Raw genomic sequence first — 15,142 nt, forward strand, 5'->3', positions numbered from 1 at the left:
GAATTATTTGTTATCTGTGAAATCCTGTCTTTGTGAATTTGGAGAACAATCTAAACTTCTAAACAATCTAAACAAATCTAAACTAAACAATCTAAACATAAGCTAAATGGTGTGAGTTGAAACAGTCTTATGTTTTGCACATGCCCATTTGAAAGTTAGTTCTATGTACATGAAGATAATTCATTCATAGATGTGTAATATTGTTAAGAACTTTCTGACTTGGTTATCAACATTCAATTTAAATTTTAACATTTATATTTAAAAACAAAATTATAGTATATGATTTGTGAAGGAGTTTTTAAAAGATACTAAAATCAAACATTTGTTTCTATGTTGCGATTTAGTAAGCATTGGCACAACTTGAATAAATGACTTCCAGAGGGAGAAGGTAGTAATGTGCCACAGATCCATTGATTTTGTAGGAGAAGCGAAGGGGTACATCAATTTCTTTGTATGTCATGATTATAGCCTAAGAGACTTTTTGACTTAACTATTCATTAAGTTGTTTGACTTTTGTCATTCAGAAGGAACAACTGCAGTACTGTAGCGTGTTCTTACTTCTGACAAAACAATTAAAAAACAACAACAAAACCTGGCAAACAAAAACTCCGCAGCATTTTCATTTAAGTTGTGGATGATATACACACGAAAGACACGCATCCAGCCCTCTTTTGCTGTATTCTTTCTGTTACAAATCTGCATTTTACTGACTTGAAAAGTTACGAAAGCAAAAACATAGATAATAGCTCTGGTCTAAATTAGAATGAAACCCCTAATTACAAAGAATCTCTGTTTTTGCCAAGAGTAGTTGAGCACTGAGTCTTACTACCAATCATAGCTACTCAGAAAAAAAATATAAAATGCTGCAGTAATAGTAATTTCAGAAAAAGAAATCTGCTTCTAGTTAGGATCTTGACTATTTACATAAACTCTGTTCAAGGGAAGAATAGGGTACTGTATTGTTCTGGCAGGTTTTCTTAGTCAGTTACCAGGAGTACTTTGCAAAGAAACCATAGCATGGTACATAGCATGAACATGGGTTTTTAACAAACAATTTGTTTTAATATGGGTAAAGATGAGCAGCATTCCTTATCAACCACCATTTTGACTTTTGTATGCTGCTGCTAGTGAGCACAGTTACTGCAGAAAATTATGGGCTCTGTCAGTTGATTTTCAAAATGACTGTTTTTATTACCTTCATGGATTATAATTTATGGATTAAGCTAATTGCACATAAAGACTTGAATCTCAAGTATCTAATCATTATACATCAACAACACTAAATATTATAGTTGGAAGCTAAATACCTTTCCTTGAAAATGCTATTTTTAACCTATAAATATGATCAACATTTTAGAATTTTTTTCCTATATCATGAGAATAATATGATTACTTATGGGCCTCAGATGCTTAAAGATGCATCTATTTTGGGACAATTTATAGAAGTTTGTAGATACAGTGTTTATGAGGTTTGTTACCTACCTCCTAGGTAATTAGTTTGGTTCTTAATGGTTTGTATATCACAGGGAAATATTTGTATTACTTTTCTTAGGGAGGGGGAGCGGGAACAAGTATTGGAATAGTTTTTGTCATCTGCTGACACTGTGGAAGATACATGAGCTCGTGTTTTTTTCTTCAGCCCTCATGACCTGAAGAGACACCAAGCTTACTTCTGGTATGCAGGAGATTACCCTAGACTTTCTTCTGGGTTTGTAGAGCGTTGTTCAGCCCATTCATAGCTCCTGCTTCCACAGGGCAGCTCTCACTTCTTCTGAGGTATTTCTCTTTCATAAATAATAAAAGTAGCTATGAAAGAGAGGAATTAGTAAGATGATAATAAAAACAAACAAACAAGCATATACCTGTTTAACAAAAGATGTATCCCATTGTACTAAACCATTTTAAACTGATGTGAAATCACATCAAAATCTAGTCATTGCAAAGTGACTTTGTAAAAAAAAAAACTTAAGGAAAAAAGTTTATCTCAGTGAAGCAATTAAATAGCTAATCATTTAGCACTGAAAAATGTATCCAAATTTCATTTCTGAGATTTTTTATGTTTATAAAAGTTACTTTCTATTCTTTTCTTCTGAAGAATATAATATTTAGTTTAAAAATTGTATGTGTGATGTACACTAGCTGATGTTACAGTGGAATCATTTTACCTTGGTTACTTTCCCAGGATCTGCTGTTGGATGAGTTTGATAGATCAGAACAGTACAGCCACAAGTCAAACAAATCAAGGTGGGATATTGCATTTTAAAAGATCAGTTTAAGAAAACAAAGCCAAACCTGAGGGTTTTTTTTTCTGTGTCCACAAATGAAGCATCAACAGCTATGATCTGACTGAAGGCAGGACTAGGTAACCACTTTGACTTTGTCACTGTCTTGTATATTCTCCATGAGCTGTTAAATTCTTACCACCAAAGTTTCTGTCTGTTTAGAACTAAGTATTTCTGTGGCCTGTTTTGTCATTTATGAGAATTTTTTTTCACAGGCTATAGTGGCTCACAATGACATCGTTTTCTTCACCACTTAGGACCACCAGGACTCTTCCCCACTGCTGTTCTATGCAAGTGTTTCAACTTTGAGCATTAGCACTATGTTGGACTCATTCTGTCAGCACAACAATTTCAGGTAGCAACATGAAGGAGTTTTCTGTGGTAGGTTTGGCTTTTGCTTCTGTTCTTTGTAGTTGATTTGCCTTCCTTGATAAGTGATTTATTACCTTACCTCGGGATTATAGTCCAGCCTCCTTTTTGCAACAGCAGGATTAAAGTGCAATGACAATATCTATAACATTTTCATCTCTCTTTTGGAATGAGCATGTTTCTGGTCTAGTGGCTTTGTTTTTGTGTTTGAGATCCTATGTGTACTAGAAGGCTTTTAGAACTGTTTTGTTTCTTTCCTTGCACGTTCAGAAGAATTCACATTGCATCATTCCTTCTGTGGAATGTTTCTGCCTGCAATGCCATTGCTTACATAGAAGAATGTAGGAGGAGTTCATTTAAAATCACTGTGCAAATTTATGTCCACATATGCATTCTTTCCTGTGCATATACAACTACATTTTTATCGCTATCACAAACAGAAACAGAGGTGCCCTAGCTCCATTTGGCTGTCCTCCAAAATGATGCAGAAAGTCACTTCTTTACATTGACCTGAAGTGAACTAGAAAAACATGTCCTGGAGTTGGCTGTATAGGAGCCATCTGTGTCATTCAGCATATATTACTATTTTTCTTACTGTTTTGCTGCATGTTGGTGGGAGGTATGCATGGGAAACCATATGAAGAATTTTATTTCTATATGTAGCATTAGTTTTTTGAAAGGGAAAAAGCATGCGTGATTAGAATTTATCTCCACACTTTTGGAAATGATGTAATATTAATACATACTGTAGACATAAGAGGCATATGATCTCAGTCTCTAAAAGAGGACATGGGGGAATTACTGATTAGAGAAGCTTGTTTGTCTGGGTAGGGATCAAAGGGGCAAAACGTAGTCCACAGCACTCTCCATTTTTTAATTATAAACTCCAATTAAGTGATGCAGAATAATCTTCAGCATTCCATCTGGCAGCTACGAGGAGAGAGCGAGAATAGCAGTTAACAACATTAATCAAGGCTTGAAGTAGACAGGTTCAAGTACTGCAGGCTTTATTTAAAAAAATGAGTTGGAGACAGGCTTAGCCTCTGAATAGCATTGCACAAACACAGCATATAGCACAAGAGCATGCGGCGTTAACCCTTTAACCTTTTGAGTACTGACATTTTCTAGACTATGACCAGATGGCCATCATACTGTCATTTTCTTCTATCATGCGTGGGGTTAATAATGAAACTTGGAAAGGATATGTTGTTGGGACACCTGCTTAATGTAAACATTAGGGGCCACTTAAGGAAAAGTCCATGAATTATTTCCAGATGTCACAGTGGTTTTGAGAATCAAAATATAACCTTATTCCTCTTTTAAATTATTTTAATAACTGTTACTGAATTATACCAATTAGTTTTTATGTGTGATACGTTATATAGGAGACTATACAATGTGTATCATTCTACTTTACATTTCTGCTTGAAGGAAAAACAGAAAAAATATACTGTCAGTGAAAATATTCTTAAAAGATATATGTGGTATGTCTATATAAAAAGACAAAATTTTTATGTGTATGTAGTCAGTGGGCATGCTACAAAAACAATAATTGACATAATTAGTGTTTTGAGCAAAGGAAAATCCTTGGCATCCCTGGACAAGAAGGACCTTATGCTGTCTTATGCTGTGGTCTCCACCAGTGCATAGTAAATCCCTCTACTGTTCTAAACTGTCATTATAAAATACTCGTAATAATAGGATAAGTTTACTGAAATTGTTTTTCTAAAGGTTATAGGTAGAGCTAGGAAAGGCATTTCATAGCGATTTTTTGAATGCTGCAGAATCAATGTACCAGAATTCATTTATTTTTTTATGTGAGTCAATTTTAGAAAATTTTCTCAGTACAAACTCTCCAAAATTTTTCTAATACAATATGGGGAAAAAGACTTTTTTTTTTTTTTTTTTTAATTAGCTTCATTTCAAATAGATTAGAAACTAAATAATAATAATAATAATAACAAACATATGCTCAAAATATGTAGGTCAGCTTAAATATGCAACATTACTTTCCAGTTTGTCATAGAAATGATGGAAAAAAAATAGTTTTTGAATTAAAAACTTCTGATAAAAGGACATTTTCCCTTTTGCTGCCCAGTGTTTGCCTAATCTCTGTGTAGTTTTCAGCTGTGTACTAACTCTGATGTATTTCATATATACCTGTGTAAAACACAGTCCAAGAGTTGCAGACATTTTTTTAATCAAAATTCTGTCCATCTTATCTATGAAGTTTAACTACACAAGCCTATGCAAATAATTTAAAACTCAATCTCAGGGATTAATAGTAAAAGTGGTTTCATTATTCTCATACACTCTATGGAGAAGATAGGATTGAAGAGAACATATTCAGTAGTTTTTGCTATAATGGACAACAATGTTTATTTAAAAGTTATGATACAGTATCTGAACTAGTTAGGATATGTTACTCTGGATATTTCTGTTCTCTGTGGTGGCACTTTAGTTAAAACTGGTAAAATGTGTCTGCAAAAGATATAGAAATCTTGTGAGAAAAAGATTATGGTTATTGTCTTATTTGGGCTTCACTCATGGGATTCATTTAAGCACTGTTGATGCAACGGTATAGCTTTAGTGCTATATTTTTTCAAGTATCTGCAGCGCTTACTGAGGAATAAAAAAGAGAAAATCACATTGACCAGCAGAAGCTAACTGCAACTGATCCTCAATTTCTATGAAAGGGAGTAAGGGGAAAAAAAGATCATTTGGACTTAGTGAAATCAATGCAACATTATCTGTTGATTCTGAAGATTAGGGTTAATAGAGCATTACCTCAAACATCTGGATTGTTGTGAATTTTATGGGCTAGAAACAAATAATATTAAACCCTTTTGGGGAATTCACAGGCAATTAAGAGGATAACTTGATGCCAGAAAAATTTGAGAGTTCAGCTAAGGGTGAAACGTCTTTGTTGAACTCCCTTCTTTCTTCTGACTTTTGGCAGGTAAAATGTTTTGTTATTTAAAAACTGAAGTAGGTAGAAACAATAACTGCAGTACTATTGTCTTTGGTTAAGTGTGTATTACTCTACATATGGATTTTATGTATAAGCTACATACAGGTTTTTGAGTCATTCTTGTTTTATAAATTTTGAGTAATTCTTATGACATAGCATAACGTCAAGCTTTCCTCTTTCTAACGAATCACAACTGATGCATTATTTCAAACTATCAGTATGATAAAATTGTATACCAATATGTTTTCTTTCATTGTTCCTGGATTCTGCTGTCTACAGCTAGGCCATAACAGTAAATTATGTCAACGCTGAGAAAAGGTGTTTGGAGTCTTGTAAGTTGAAATTCAGGGAATTTAGAATCACAGAATGGCTTGATTTGGGAGGGACCTCAAAAATCATCTAGTTCTAACCTCTCTGCCACAAGCAGGGTTGCCAACCACTAGACCAAGCACTGTGAAAAACATGCATCAGTGTGCTGCATCCATTCAGCAGACCCCCTTCTGATTAGTGGTGGGACCATCCATAGGCTGAGTCATCTGCAGCTGTATGGATTTCTGCTTTAACACCTTCATTTCAGTTGCTATTACTGGCAGATCTCTTTGAAACAATCCTCTTTTTCAAGTAAATTTAAGTGCACGTGATCTCTTTCAAAAGATAAAACAGCCCATTGAGCAGAAGTGCAGCTTGTCTGTGGAACAGTGCACCTCTGGTGTTGTAGTGCTATTGGGTGAAGCTGGAAGACTGCAGCCCTTACCCCCAGATACCTGCTGTCACCTTGCATGAGAACTTACTGTAATTCCAAAATAAGTAACTTTGGAGGAAAAACATCTCCATTTGGTTTTGGCGCTGAGAGAAAAATATGGGCTGTGACAGGAAAAAAATAATTTCGAAGAAAAGTAGTACAGTGTCTCAGAAACATTAAATAATATATGTTATAATGTGTAAATAATTTATAAGCAATAGATATAAAGGAGTAAGAGTTATTCCACAGTTTGTCATAAACAGTTTTGTAGCAACAGCTTCTCTAAAAATCACCAGCAGATCACTAATTGTCTCTACTTTAAATTTCTTATTTGTGCAGTCCAAACCTTTTTACGAACTAGCTATTCAGATGTAGCAGTAACGAATTAAACAAGATGTTTAGGATTTACACACATAAATCAACAGTGTGATTGAACTGAAGGAAGTTAGCTGCCCTGTTTTAGCATCAGAATTCTTAGTTTGATGCTTACATGGGGCTTTTCATTAAATTCATTAATCTTCAATAATGTCTCTGCAAAGGAGACAGATAATCCGTAATGAAAAGGTCTTTTCTTAGGATCAGTTAGTTTAAAGGTATTGAGCTTCAACTAAAAGAATCTCTTTTAAATTGCTGTTATCTCCTGAGAAGGCTGATTTGACTTCCTTTTTTTTTTTTTTTTTTTTTTTTTTTTTGTTTGTTTGTTTGTTTGTTTTTTGTTTCCCAAGCGAAACATCACTTTTTGCAGATATAGGGGAAATACTTTCATAGCAGCCTACATCCTTTTCTCTAGACTGGATGAAAACTAAGATCTAAGGGAAATTAAGTTGCAACTTCCCTAACATTCAATAGTTTAAAACATTTAATATCAGTTTCATTGTTTTAGTTAGTGATATTTTTCCAGTGAAATGAACTATGACATTTGAGGGAAGAGGGGTAGCAGCTAAGCAGTTATAAGAAGAGTCTTTAGCCAAGAGGCACTATTAATGATGAGCGCTCCCCTGCTGTTTCCATGCTAAGCCAAGTCAATGAGAAATAATCATATAGCCAAGTAATAGCTTTATTTTAGAGATAACAATTAGCAAGTAGTTACTAGACTGTATTTCAGCAAACCTTGATCCCTGTTTACTAACTGTGTTGAGAAGGAAAGATGAAACTAGAAGTACACTCAATGCAGAAAATTTTAGAGGATTAAAAGCTTCTGTCATTACTATCCAAAGTATTTTTTCAGTTGTATGTTCATTTTAGAAATCATCTTAATTGTAAATGAAACTGAGAAACTAGTAAACTGACAATAGTTCAGATTCCCTAGAAAGACACCTCCTTTAGTGCTGCATCAAGAAGTGCATTAACTCAGTCCTATCATCTTAATTTCATAGGCAGTGCATGTTTCTATTTGTCATTGCCTTTCTCTTCTCTCTAAATGTCACACTGAAATTTAGTAATGTTTATATTTTATAGATGTCTACAACAGAGTTACAGAATTAAATAAAATTCTTACTAAGAAGCAGCAGCATTGCCTGCTTAGAAGATGAAATATTTCTTTGCAAATGGCTATGTAGTCGGTGGCTAAATTTTGTCCTCAAAATCCTATTATCTTAAAATTACTCTTTACATTTAAATGAAGACTTGCAAGGCAGAAATACCTTTCACTTTTCTGTTTGTCTGAATGATATGAATGAATGATATAGTACAGCCTACCAAAAGCTAACGTATTCTTTACATATAAATGTTTCAACTGTTGAGCAATAAAACCTCCATCTGAAATTAGAAACGAATAGAGTTTTTAACTTCAATTATATACAAAATTTTGCCAACTTCTGAAAGAAAGTTAGCAGAAATTCTTATGGATATTGAAAGAAAGAAATTTAAATATAAATTGATTCTAGGTAACTATTTGAGGGAATGATACAGCTGACAAATCAAGTGCTTCTTGGGATATAATTGCATAAAATGCTCAAGTCAGTGACTAAGGACAGTGTTGAGAAGTTTCATCCTGAATGTTCAAAGTTCAGCAGTAATGAGAAAAATTTAAATCCATCAGTTTGGCTACAAATTTTAGAGTCTTGATACAAGGGTAGCAGCTGTCTGAATTTGGCAGTAAATGCTCTTCTATTTCAATCCGAATGCATTAGATAATGGTCCAGCCTAATTCAATCCTAATTTCTAAGCGGGATTAAATGTATGAACAGACGTGTAGACTTTGAAAGTAAGGATTTTGTCTACCTGGAAACGAACCTAGCAGAACCACTGCATGCCACCCAATTCAAGTTCTAGATCACTCTACTTGCATAGCTTTGACTGTGACGTGGCTGTGTAGGAACACCACCTTTTTGAGCCAGCTGCCCAAGATAAATTACAACTTGGATGTTTCCTGGCATTCTATTGAATTTGTGGTTTAAGTCTGACTTTGCACTGCTGTGTATGCCTGAGATATGCTGTGGATGTGCAGAACATGATGAGGTTATGAAGAGGTGAGAAATTCTGCTAATTTGTGTGAAGTAAGAAGTAAAAAGTGTTTGTCATAAATCAGATGTTGGCCAAGATAACATGTGCTTTTTATGTGATATAATAATAAATCATATTTAGCCTTCTGAAAGAAACAGTCCAGCATTTGTACGTTTAAAGGATAAATAACTATGAAGCAACAGGAGACAAGCTATTTTCTTTCAAAAGCATGAAAAACTCTTCACAAAATGCTTAATATACACCAGTCATTAAAAATATGAGGTTTTTTTTAATTGAAGAACATCACAGCAATGATTACAGTAATTTATTTTCCTCCACCATAATTACTTTTTTAATTAAATGTTCCTATATGATGATTAGGGTTGATCAAAAACAATTCTTGCTATTTCAACTATTGGGAGTGAGAAGACCACCTGTAGTTCTTTGCTGTTTCATAAGAGCAGAAGCACAAGATTAATTTTTAGCATTAATGTACCAAAGGCTATGGGCAGGTTCTTCCATGTACTTCATAATGATTCAGTTATGTGCTCTATTGTAGAAAACATGTTATTGCTTTAGAAGTGTATCTGAAAGTGGAAGAAAAGTGAAGAACGTGTCATTTGTAAACTTTAAGTTGAATACCTGACACTAAAAATCACGTGGATCAACATTTATCATACTTTTAAGCAGATATTTATCAATTTTTGCAATCAAACCAAGAGTTTATTATTATTTAATATTGCCTATTGCTCTTACCCTATTATGGCTGTTGTAATGTATTATCTGAATAAGCCAGTGACGAGAGGGAAGTATATGAAACAGAACAATGGAGAGTAATCAGAGAGAGACAAAAATGAGTTTTCTGGGACTCAATGACAATAATCTACAAGAAGCAATTACTTATATCTGCAAAATGGGTCATCATGAGTAGTGCTTGTACACAACGTAATTTGACAGTTCTGACATAGGTTCAAATGGGATAGTGCCATTAATATTTTTCCTAACTATGAAAGAAAACCACTCATTTATGGCTGTTATTTTGTCCTACAATATTATTGCAGTTGGTGTGAGAAAAGTATGCAAGATATAAGATAGGAATTGTACTATTTAGTACTTACAAACAGTGTTTTCTGTTGTCTGAGAACACTGTTGAAGTGAGGATAAATATTCTCACCTCATTAAGAAACAGCTTTTAGAAAAGGCAAAATACTTCAGTTGCCACTTTGGAGATGCAGATGCGCTGCCTGTTTCACGTGTCTAGCTCTGTCTCTCCATGAGACCCAGACCATGTGCTAGAAAGCAATCTCCATTTCAATTAAATAGTCAGGGAAAGAAAATATCTTTCAAAATGTACTCTAAGAGCTTCACATACAAAGGTTACATTTAGGATAGGATGATTATATGCATTATATGCATTATATCCATTACATGCATGGACATAGAGATGAAATCACATTGGTGTCAGGATACAATGAAATCACTTTGTACATATGTGCCATACACCATGCAGAAAACTCTTTGCAAATATGTCTCTGAAAGTTTATGAGACAGTGTCATAAAATCTTATTTGAAAGATGTGTTTGATGCAAAGCTTTTGACCACCAACACCTGGACAAGCTCTTAATCATAGAATCATAGAATCCTTAGACTTGAAAGGGACCTCTGAGGAACATCTAGTCCAAATCCCATGCAGTAAACAGGGCTACCATCACTAGATAAATTTGCCCAGGGCATGATCCAGCCTCTCCTTGAAAGTCTTCAGGGATGTGGCATCAACCACAACTCTAGGTAACCTCTTCCAGTGCCTCACCACCCTCGCTGTAATTTTTTTTTACATATATTTTTTCATATTCTTTTCTATATCTAACAGCCTGTGGGTTTGCTGAATTTTTTGAGTGGATGCATGGCATGAATGGAAGTTCTATTAATTTGGTTCTTCCAATGCTTTTCACTTTTCATGAGTAAATTTTATTAATGCTTTCCTTAACCCACAGGTATCTCAGCTGGTCTTGAGCTATATAACTATATATATATAACTATATATAAAAATTATGCATCTATTGGACAACATTAAAAATGTTTTTATTAAAGTTATAAGCTGTAGTTTATTATAGCAGTAAGTAACATAAAATAAATTTGAACTATTAATTTGTTATATCAGAATTGCAGCAGTAGCAAGGAGTGAGTGTAGATCATTTTGCAAGAGAGAAAAGAAAATATTTATGTTTATTTGTAAGGTGCTAAGAAATCTTTGAATGTAAGAGCTTTAAAAAGTCAATAATAGTAAGTGGGAATGCTAAACCAAATACTTCTGCTTTGCCACATGTGAAATAAACCAACAAATGTAAAATTTTATCAAATAGTGATAATAAACAGCATGTTCAGCGAGTTCTAAAAATAGAACATTGATCAGAATATCTTGTTTCCAACTAACATCACTCCCTTTTGTAAGGCAGGGAGAAAGGAGGACCCTGGGGAACTACAGGCCTTGTAAGCCTCACGTTTGTGCCTGGGAGGATGATGGAACAGATCCTTCTGGAAGACATGCTAGAGCATGTGAGGGATGAGCAGGTGATCTGAGACAGCCAGCATGGCTTCATCAATGGAAAGTTGTGCCTGACTAATCTGATGGCCTTCTATGATGGAATGACAGGACACAGGAAGGATGTGAAACTTTTGGAGAGGGTCCAGAGGAGATGATGAAAATGATCAGAGGACTGGAGTGTCTCTCTTGTGAGGACAGGCTGAAGGTGTGGGGCTTGTTCAGTCTGCAGAAGAGTAGGCTTCAGGGAGAACAAATTAAAGCCTTTCAATATTTGATGGGTGATTATAAACTAGAAAAAAATCTACTTTTTACATCGGTAGATAGTGATAGGACAAGGGGGAATGACTTTAAACTAACGGAGTGAACATTTAGATTAGATGTCAGAGGGAACTTTGGTAAGTTTTTTACTGAGGTAGTGGTGAAGTACTGGATTAGGCTGCCCAGAGCGGTTGTGAATGCTCTATCCATGGAGGTATTCAAGGCCAGGTTGGATGAAGCCCTGAGCAACTGGTCCTCATACTTGATCTAGTAGGTGGCAATCCTGCCTTTGGCCTAGGTATGGGAACTTGATGATCCTTGAGGTCCCTTCCAACCCAAGCCATTTTATGATATCATTAAATTGAACTATAAAGGAGGAAAGTATGCAGAGCATAACAGTACCAAAATAAGCCACTTTGAGCTGGATGCATGCACAAAAGGCAGATACATCTCAACATTCATCATATTGAGCACATTTTTATACATTGTTCACACTTTGAAATAAAACCTTTGAAAGTTAGAGCCACTTAAGCAGTACCTGGGAAGGAATCACGCATGTTCTGATGAGTTAAAATCTATCTTCAGAAAATGAGATTCAGTAGCAGACAGCTTGTTTCACCCACTTTTCTTCCTCTCCTTTACCACCTTCTGTTTTGAGCTCCCAGATTTACTATTATGTGAAGGAGTGTAGATTTTTATGAGCAGGGCACACAGGCTCTTGTTCATCGTTGGTAAAAATGCAAACCAAATGTTAATGACTGTTGAAAAACAGTGGTTTTTAGCTGAGAATTTGCACTATCAGATAGTGTTGTTGTTTCCACGGAAATAAAAGAGAGGCATTAGTTTTGGAACAACCAACATGGAATTTATTCAGATTGTTCAAACACTGAAAAAATGTGTGGCTAGGTATGCCTAGTTTTGTAACTTACAGCAAGAAGTTTACAAATAAGATCTTGGAAGTTAATATAAGAATAATTAGCAAATTCAAGTAGCATTATGAATTATTCAGTGCTAGAAGTATTTTAACTAACCCAAAGTACAGGAGAAGAGTTCCACAGCAAGTTTAGTAAATTACTGTGAGAGAGAAAACTCTATTCAATAAACACCATATGGTAGAGCATCTAAATTTGTTGCATTCAGTTGTAGAATACGTAGGAAACTCAGACCTCTTACTAGATATGAAGAATCAGCTCCAGGCTTGATATATATATCTAAAATCTAATAGTAACCATAAGGATTTTTGTATTTTAACAGTGAGAGGCATCTATAGTAATACTTCAATAATCTGGGTTTATAATTTTTATAATTACTCTGAACTATACTTGATCTTTTATAAAGGTAGTAGCAGTACTCAATGTTATTTTATTATCATAGAACTTAAATTCCAAGTCATAAATCAAGGTTCCACTTGTGCCAGGTATGGGATATTTCCTCTCATGTTACAAATAATCCTCACTTGCCCCTATAATATTCATAGAAAAATATAAAATCTTTTGTTTAAGATAAATCATTCTAAAAAAATGTTCTCTTTATTTTTCTCAAAAGAACTAGAAATAAAGAGACAAATTAATAGATATCTGACATTCTCATTCAGAGGTTAGCCTTTTTCATATGGGAGTAAAAATTATCTTATTTGTTAATAAGTGCTTTTTCATGCTGTAGTTTTGTACTATATGAAAAGACACATACATGACTTTGCTGGCCAGCTGATGCCATCTGCTGGGGCCTGTTTAAAGAACTGAAATGACTATTCATATTTTTTCCATGGGAGTTGCTCAGTGTCAGTTGGTTTTAAACCCAGTTCCAATTAAGATTATTTTTGTCTCACTTCCAATTTGTAGGCTAGCATGATCATGCATAGCAAGACAATGTCTTTATCATTTTTCTTAGTTTATAGGTTCTGTCTCTTGGTGTAGCACTGTTCATTTAGTCAATTTTCAGGTCCCTGAATATTGTAGGCATCAGCAGCTGGGGTTGAAGTATTTGAGTACATGTTCTAAGTACTGAGATTTTTTAAATACTTGGACTTTTTAAAGAATTAACTCATACATTTGTTTTTAAATGGGTAATATGTATTTGTTGCAATCCACAAAATACAATCATACATATAATATGTTAAACATTTGCTCAACTTGTATATATATTATAAGTTCCTCCACTTTCAGTTTAAGTATTTGTTTTAAATCTGTTCCCTGTTGAGCTCCAGAAAGTTCTTGGAGTCTTGTGTTTTGGAAGAGAAAGATCTTCATTTTCAATGAAGTGAACAAGCTGAGATTGAACTCCTTTATGAAAACCCACTTGGGATCTTCATTGTCCCATGGTTCCTCTAGAGGAATAGATAGCACATGAAAATGTGGAGCACAAGAGTGAATCAGAGGAAAGAGTGTGAAAGCGATATTATATGAGGTTCCCCTAAAGACTACAGATGAGCCCTTCTGTTGAAGGAGTGTGGTGATTTTTTTCTATTCCTTCAGTTGCTGTCTGAACTAATTTGACCAATGCTGGGGTAAACAGTATTTGACAATATTGCTTAGAAAAACAGAAGACAAAACAGTGTCAAAAGATGCAAATTTTCCTTAGCAACATCAGGCTAGGTACGTGGCTTTACTTTGGAACAAGTATGACAGAAGTGCAGAGATTGGAAAAAAGGCTTTACATTTGACAATTTTTGTTAATCACACCACTTAATAACTTAGCACTTTGATTTATCGTTCATAGGTAGGCAGGAGATGAAATAGTTGTAAAAAAATATTTTAAATATATTTACTTTTTTATTTAATGAGGATCAGCACGTGACAAGTAGACACAGAATTACTACAGATGGAGCTAATGTATCATGGAGGTCCAACAGACAACTAACAATCCATAATGTGAACTAAAATACTTCAAATTCTGCCTAGTGAGCCTAAGGGCCCAGGAGGTATATTTGCACATTTAGGGTAGATGATGATAATAACAGTCCACTTCAAAGACTTACTTTTTTTTTTTTGCTGTTGTTTAAACAAAGATCTGATCATGTTAAAAAAAAACAAATCTGCACACATCGTTTCTTTCAGATCCTTGCCTTAAAAAAAGCCTGACTAAATCTGATGAGGCAATTGGAAACTCATGATCCCTACCCCAACCCTGTCTTCTTTGATAGCCTGCACTGATTAAAATTACTTAGATTAGTGAAATTTGCTGAAACGCTAGCAGGGTGAAATTCCTATAATGACTACACAAGAGATGCTTGCATATGCTGTATTGAAACCCTATCATTATTATTCAGTCTGTGAAGCTCATCATGTAAATGAAATATCTGGATTGGCCTGAATTCTGTGTGGTGTAGAATAGCCATATACTTTAAATATCTTTAAGAGAAAGAAAAAGAAAAAAAAAAAATCACTGTTTGATTATTAATTCCTATGTTCAGCCATATAATGACTCTTGTCCTAAACTTTCTAACCACAAATTAATTCCTAGTATCTGTTACTGTTTGATAATTCATGGATTGCAATGAATGACAGATGTCTCCTGTATTGTAAAAGAAG

The 15,142-nt window shown here is 34.5% G+C and overlaps 1 long non-coding RNA gene across 1 annotated transcript in view; it reads left to right on the plus strand.

The window, feature by feature from the left end:
• The first annotated feature begins 2,197 nt into the window (after window positions 1–2,197).
• The window catches only part of LOC125699196 (uncharacterized), a 36,018-nt gene continuing 23,073 nt past the window's right edge, over window positions 2,198–15,142 (plus strand). Inside the window, exons 1-2 of the long non-coding RNA XR_007379481.1 lie at window positions 2,198–2,244; window positions 2,540–2,663. This is a non-coding gene — a long non-coding RNA (uncharacterized LOC125699196). The remainder of the gene's footprint in view (window positions 2,245–2,539; window positions 2,664–15,142) is intronic.

This window comes from Lagopus muta, chromosome 12 (assembly GCF_023343835.1).
Source record: "Lagopus muta isolate bLagMut1 chromosome 12, bLagMut1 primary, whole genome shotgun sequence".
NCBI classification, from domain to species: domain Eukaryota; kingdom Metazoa; phylum Chordata; class Aves; order Galliformes; family Phasianidae; genus Lagopus; species Lagopus muta.